Source organism: Lycium ferocissimum, chromosome 11, assembly GCF_029784015.1.
Source record: "Lycium ferocissimum isolate CSIRO_LF1 chromosome 11, AGI_CSIRO_Lferr_CH_V1, whole genome shotgun sequence".
Lineage (NCBI taxonomy): Eukaryota > Viridiplantae > Streptophyta > Magnoliopsida > Solanales > Solanaceae > Lycium > Lycium ferocissimum.
Window position 1 is genome coordinate 23,032,849 of NC_081352.1, and position 7,535 is coordinate 23,040,383.

Sequence of the window (7,535 nt, forward strand, 5' to 3'; positions counted from 1 at the left end):
CGTAAATTAATTTTCCACATCTAAATTCTTGGGTTTAAATGAACTCGCAACTATATACTTACATTTGCCCCTGGGCACTCTCTCTAAATGAACCCGCAACTATATACTTACATATGCCCCTGGGCACTGTCTCTCTGGATCTGTTCCAAAAGACTTTTCAAATCTTCACATTAAATCCGGTTTCATAAGCACTTAGACATAGAACATCACAAAAAACTGTTGGATAATAAGGCGGATTTTTGATAATATTTTAAGGTACAAAAATGATGAAAGCTAAGAGGGAAATATATATTAAACTCTCTTCATAATATATGTCGAAACTCCGTGTTTACATGACTGCCTAGGGGTTCATTTTAGCCCATGAACTAATTTTAATAATGAGCACTGAGCAATGCCTTTTTTTAAAAATACTGTTAAAAAAAGACTTGCACCCTTTTTTCCCCAATCAAAAACCTCTAACTTTGCTTAGTTTCAACAAACAAATGGTGTGATGTGTGAAACAGATTTCCATCCGTTAGAAATTTGTAGCTCGAAAGTAACGTTTGGAAAGTAAAACTAAAGAGGTTTAAACTTTTATGTACTGAAAGTGCAAAAAATATTGCTATACAAGTATACCAAGTAGTACAAGAAAATTATTGATAAATTGGAGTAATTTTTAATATAATAAAAATATGAAATTATGACTCTTCCTTTTCGGTGTTGACTTGGTCCTACGAAATGCTTATGCTCAAAAACATTATCTCTAGTAGGACCAAACTATGTCCAATTTCCATCAACTTTAGTACGATGTCACCAACAATTTTTGGCCATTTATCAAAATTTCAACAATGTGGACCCTTTTAATTTCGTTTCCACAGAAGTGATTGTCCAACTTCATTCAACTTTCCACCATAAATTGAGGCACCAGTCACCAACATTCATTAGCTTTCCACACCTTCACTTCTCTCTCTTCCTGTACTATTTACTATTGCTCAAATTTTTTCAAAACTTTGGAATATGAAGAAGGGTAGTTCTTTTGTTGCAATATTATTCTTGGTCCATTTTCTTGGCGAATTGCTGGTGACAGAGGCCGTGACAGTAGGCTATTTTGGCTAGATAGTTTAACGGTAAAGGTAAATATGGCCGAATAGTAACAGAGGTTAAATGCAGACAATATCCAGAAGTAAAGGGATAAATTTTGCCCTTTTCAATTAGATGGTATTTATTGATAAATTTTAATTTTAAAAATCTAATAAAAACACGAAATTATGTCTCCTTTCGGTGGAGACTTGATCTTACATTTATTGAGCCCGCAGCACCGCACTGACCAAACACGTATTGCCAAAAATACCATCTCTAGCTAGTAGGACCAAGCTGTGTACATTTTTCATCAACTTGAGTACTATGTCACCAACGATAAGGCCATTTATCAAAAAAAAAAAAATTCCACAATGTAGGCCCTTTTAATTTCATTTCCAGTCCAAGTATAATTCAACTTTCCACTATAAATTGAGACACCATCATTCACTAGCCCTCTATCTTTACTTCACTTCTCTCTCTCTCTCTATAATATTTCTCCAAAAAACTTTGTAATATGAAGAAGGGTAGCTTTTTTGTTGCAATATTCTTGGTCCTTTTTCTGAGTGAATTGTTGGTGACAGAGGCAGTTACATGCAGTGTCACGGAGCTGACTCCGTGTGCTGCGGCGATCACGTCGCCGCAGGCACCCTCTTCGGCATGTTGCGCTAAGTTGAGAGAGCAGAAGCCTTGCCTTTGTGGATACCTCAAGAATCCAAACCTTAGGCCATATGTTAACTCTCCTAATGCCCAGAGAGTTGCTAAAACTTGTGGAGTACCCACTCCCAGTTGTTAGAGTGGTGACTCAGATTTGGCTTTAGGCCACTAATTTCGTTGAGTTGCTACTGGTAATTCAGAGGGATCGGAAAAAGTCTTCCGTTTTCCACCCTCATCGTATGTTCTTAAATTAAACACTATTGTCTATGTCTGTTATGTTATGTAAGCTGTACTCACTAATATAATTTATGTATTCCTAAACCCATCTATTTCTATTGAGGAAATTATGTATTCCTTTACTGGCATTTCCCCTACCTAAATAAAATGGTTGTTGTATTTCTATTCACTGTTGAAAAAACATGAATTAGTGAAGGACAAATTTGTAACTAAACAACAAAATGAATCCGTTGCTAATCCCATTTATAAGTGATGAAGTTAGAAGCTATTTTCAATACGTTTTAGCGATTGTATTAACCGCCTTTTAATTTAGTCAGTTGAATCCTGGCTTACGCCAACTAGTTTGCGAATAAGGAGTAATTGATTGATATATTATACTTCCTCTAAGCCTGTCAACCGATTATACCCGGACCGGAACCGGCACCGCTTGGCCCAACCGGCCGGTTGCCGGTTAAAAAATCGGCCATGACTACCAGTTGCCGGTTAACCGGTTGAAAATGTTAAAACCGTAACAGGCCGGTTATTTTTTTTTTTAATTAAATTATAATATGTGTAAGTTTCATATATATCTATGCTTATAAGTGTAGTATATGTAATATAGATTGTATATACTTTTTATTTTCAAGTATATTTTTAACTTAAATATATTTATATATGTCATGTATATTCTAAGTGTATATATATATATATATATATATATATATATATATGTTTACTAATAACTTATAAGTATTATAAAATTCAAGATTGTTTATTTATGAATATATATAATTGTAACTTTCTATTTTATAATTTAAGTAGATGTATATTATAAGTATATTCTGAGTATATTGTAGGTATATTTCTAACTTAATATAAGTAATATTAACTTGAATACTTGTAAGAATATGAACACAAGTAAATAGAAGAAAGCTCAATGAGCCATATATTTTACTCATTAATGGATAACATTTATTTGCAAGTTGTAATTTTTTTAACTTGCAAATATTACATGAGTTGCAACTAAGTAGTACAAGAATAAAGTCACATTGTTTCAACCATTTGGGTAATGTCCGCCATATCATATTCATTCATTGAGATATCTTCCATGTCTTTAATTTGGTCTTCTTCACTTGCTATTAAAAGTTCAATCTCTTGCTCTTCGACTTCCACTGCCGCTAGACTTTGGTTGCGCCGCTCCGATCTAATCCAATAACGAATGCAAACTAGTACTTGCAAGCTAAATCCGGATAAGGAGTGTCTATGGTCTCCAATTTGTTGTCTTCCTTGGCTAAATGCACTTTCCTAGGCCATGGTTGATATTTGAACATTAAGGATCTCACGAGTCATTCTTGCAAGTACGAAATAATTCGCCTTGTATTTCTTCCACCATGCTAAGACGCACACTTAGTCGCTCATTTCCACCACCGGCTGTGTCAAATAAAAATGAAGCTCATCAAAGTTTGCACTACTACTAGAAAGAGTAGTAGAAATATTTCTTCAAATTCCTAAACTAGACAAGCCACGTTTTTTAGTTTGAGAAGTAGAAGTAGTAAGGCGTGGAGCAACGGGTGTAGCATTTTCATCCAACTTAGAATAATGTGTAAAAAAAAAAAAATAAGCTCAACATCTACCTCTTTCTTGGCCTCATATAAAGATAGTTCCTCGGTAGTAATATCTAAATAACTATAAATTTGTCTAGCCAACTCAACGGTATAACGAGTTTTAAGACAAGGATTTAGAATAGAACCCAATATAAATAAAGTTGGGATGGGAAAATAATACTTCTTAAAATTTTCCCTCATACTATGAATAGCCGCTTAATAACTCGGTTTATCACTATACTCATATAAAACTCTAGTTATTTCGGCTAAGTATGCTAAAATTCCGGTAACCGCGGGATAGAATTGTTTAAAAGCAAGAGTAGCATTATAAAAAATTTCTAAAAGTGTAGTACATTCCACAACATTTTCCCAATCGGAATTACTTAACCACTCACTAATCTCCTCATTGTGATTGTTGTGAGTATTTTGTATGGGAATCCTGTATTCATGTGCTTATTGCAACATAATGTAAGTGTAGTTCCACCTAGTATCAACTTCAACTTAAATTTTCTTAGGTCTAAGACCAACACTCTCATTTTAGCCCTATTGGCATTACAAAAAAGAAAAGCAACCGCATTTCTAACCTTGTAGATAGGATCATCAAATAACTTAAAACCATCTTTAACAATCAAGTTTAAAATGTGACAACTACATCTCACATGGAAAATATTTTTTAGTGGAGGGTTTAATTCATTTTTTATAAGGCCAACCGCCATTGTGTTGTTAGAAGCATTATCTAAAGCAATACAAAGTGTGTTTTTTTTTTTTTTTTTTTGTAAATGTTAAAAAAATTCATATTAGTTGTTATTCCATTCGCTAAAAATTTACCGTTGTGACGACCTTTCCCTTCATCATATATAAAAGCTATAATTCCTTTTTGCACCACCCAATTATCATCTATCCAATGACATGTAATAGCCAAAAAATCTAACTTATTAACACTAAGATCGAGATCGGCGGTAAGGTAAACATTACAATTTAAAGAATTAAGTACATGGCGCAAATAAAATCTATACTTTTTATATAAATCAATAATATCCGCTCTACAAGTACTTCTAGGAATACCCGCAAACATCGAATTATAACTACGTTGAATATAAGTAACAAAACCCGACACCTAAGGAAAGGAAAATGATAAAGCATCATAAGCTACCATTTTAGCTATCTCTACATGGTCTTTCTTTTGTTGTAACTAAAAGTTTTTTCGTATGTGGGTCCATTGTTTTTTGAATACTCCTGGTGCCTGTTCTCTCTCCCCAAACATCCCTATCTTTTGACGCTAAATGACTAGATAGTGAACCCATTCCCCCATCCTTATTGTTCCTACACCTGAACACAAATGTTTTATTACATATATTACATGTGGCTATTTCTTTCTCCCTATCTTTAGTCATATATTTCCAAACTTTAGAGGTTGGCTTACGAGCGGGTTTGACTGTGTTTATGATTGTTGTGCTTCTGTATCTCCTATCGGATGTTCCGGTGATTGTGTTTCATCATCCTCAACTTGATGAAAAGTTGGGCCAAATCGGTGTTCCATTGTTTCGCTATCTAAAATTAGATTATTTTCATTAATGTCTATCGAAGCATCCCAATCTTTATCCACACGGGACTCGACTATATCTAGTACAAGTAGAATTCTATAGGGCTTCATCTTCTAGGACGTCATTATCTACTAGTTGATCTAGGACTCCAAGTTACCTGTATATATGTATGCCATAGCCGTGTATATCAGTGAAGAGCAATTGTTCTCTTTTATATTAAATTGTGTGAGTTGTGTATTGACATGGTATCAGGGCCAATGTCTTCTTCATCTTCCGCATCCTCTTCTTCTCTAACATCTTCTTCATCAAACCCCTTTAACCATGCCCATCACTTTATTTCAATCAAACTCACCTCAAAAAATTACTTGTTTTAGAAGACACAATTGGTACCGTTCCTCCGCGGGCAAAACCTTCAAAGTTTCATTGATAGATCAAAGCCTTGTCCTGCTCTTCTTATTTCTGTCGAAGGATCAAAGGATTCTAAGCCAAATCCAGATTACATGAGTTGGATACAACAAGATCAACTTATTATGAGTCTTTTGATTTCTTCGCTTTCTGAAGAAACTCTTCCGATCGTTATTGGCTTGAACACCGCTAAAGCAATTTGGGAAGCCTTAGAAGCAGCCTTGTCCTCTCCATCAAATACTAGAATCCTTAATCTGCATATGCAATTGTAAAATTTGAAACAATATGATATGAATGTTACCCAATTTCTTCAAAAGGCGAAACTCCTTTCGGACAAACTTGCAACTGCAGGAAGGCTATTGAGTACCTCCGATTTTAATATTTATGTTTTCAAAGGATTAAGGTCTAACTTTAAAGATGTTGTGACAACTTTATCGGCTCGTCCCGAACCCATAGCTTATGCAGAGCTTTTTAGTCTCTTGCTAAATCATGAATTCATACATGGACCATCCATGTCGTCCTTTACTATCACCAACTCACCGCATACCCTTATTCCAAAGAACCAATTTTGTAATCGTTTTCCCTCATCAGATTGACCAAACAATCAATATTCTCAACGTGGTCGTGGTGGTCGTGGTTCAGTCCGAGGACGAGAAGGACGTGGTGGTCGTGGCTCTTTTTCCAGAAATTCGAACCACACTGGTTCGTCAAACTACACTTATGGTTAGGCGTGCAGTTTCCCTAATGATGGTAGGTCGAGGTGTCAAATTTGTAATGGCACAAATCATCTTGCGCCCACGTATTTTCAGCGCTACAATCATACCATAAATCCCTCAGTGCATCTCACTCATCAGGCGCCTATTCTGTTTACTCAAAATTGGTTCCCCGACACCCATGCCACTCACCATGTTGCCCCTGACTTATCCAGCTTTCATCACGTAGAGGAATATAAAGGTCCGGATCAACTCTATGTCAAAGAATGGACAAGGCCTGTCAATTCATAATACTGGTAATGCTTCATTCGCTAATGCTTCCAATCGTAGATTCTATTTAAATGATATCCTTCATGTTCCATCTATTACTAAACCTCTCTTCTTTGTCTAAAAATTTTCTCATGATAATAATGCTTTCTTTGAATTTCATCCTTATCATTTTCTTGTCAAGGATCGGGACTCCAGGATTCCGCTTCTTCAGGTCCGAGTAGCAGTGGTCTCTACACCATGCCAGTAAAGTCTTCTGCACCTTTTCATCCTTCAGCTCTCTTGGCCACAAAGCTTTCCTCCTCTCGTTGGTATCTTTGGCTTGGACATCCCCATCAATAAGTGCTTAGTAAAGTGTTATCTAGTTATAGGCTTTCTGCTTCTAGTTCTAAATTAGATACTTTATATAGCGCTTGTCAACTTGGCAAGTCACACAAATTGTCTCTTCCTCTTCGTATTAATAAAAGCACTTCTTTATTGCAAGTAGTTTTTGCCAATGTTTGGGGCCCTTCTCCATTTTTATCCTCACAAGGACATAAATTTCTTTTAGTTTTTGTTGATGATTTCTCTGGTTACTTGGTGTTATCCTCTCTTTCGAAAGTCGGACGTTCTTACAATTTTTTCTCAATTTCAAGCTCTTGTTGAACACCTATTTCAAACTAAACTTAAAGCTATTCAAACTGATTGGGGTGGTGAATTCATACCCTTATCTTCTTTGTGTGCCAAATTGGGAATCATTCATAGAATTTCTTGTCCTCATACTAAAAAGCAACAAGGTAAATGTCACGACCCGACTCGGGCCATGACGAGTACCCCGGGCTAACCACCGAGCACCACTCATTCTATTACTTATCTTGCCTTCGTTCATATTTCTCATCATTCATAATCATAGAAAATGACTTTCATTTAAAACATATTTACTTTATAAACATCAGCTCCTTAGGCTATCAAAATAATAATGTACATACGTGCGTATACATATGAGAGATTTGTGAGACCATACTACCCACAGATACGTATTTACGAGCCTCTACTAGAGTACTAGACATATGGACGGGACAGGACCCCGTCGT

General features: G+C 35.6%; 1 long non-coding RNA gene across 1 annotated transcript; it reads left to right on the forward strand.

Moving 5' to 3' along the window:
• The first annotated feature begins 6,050 nt into the window (after nt 1–6,050).
• Nucleotides 6,051–6,945, forward strand: LOC132036586 (uncharacterized). Its single transcript, XR_009409617.1, has 2 exons — nt 6,051–6,491; nt 6,647–6,945. It is a non-coding gene; the product is annotated as an uncharacterized LOC132036586 (long non-coding RNA).
• Nucleotides 6,946–7,535: the final 590 nt, after the last annotated feature.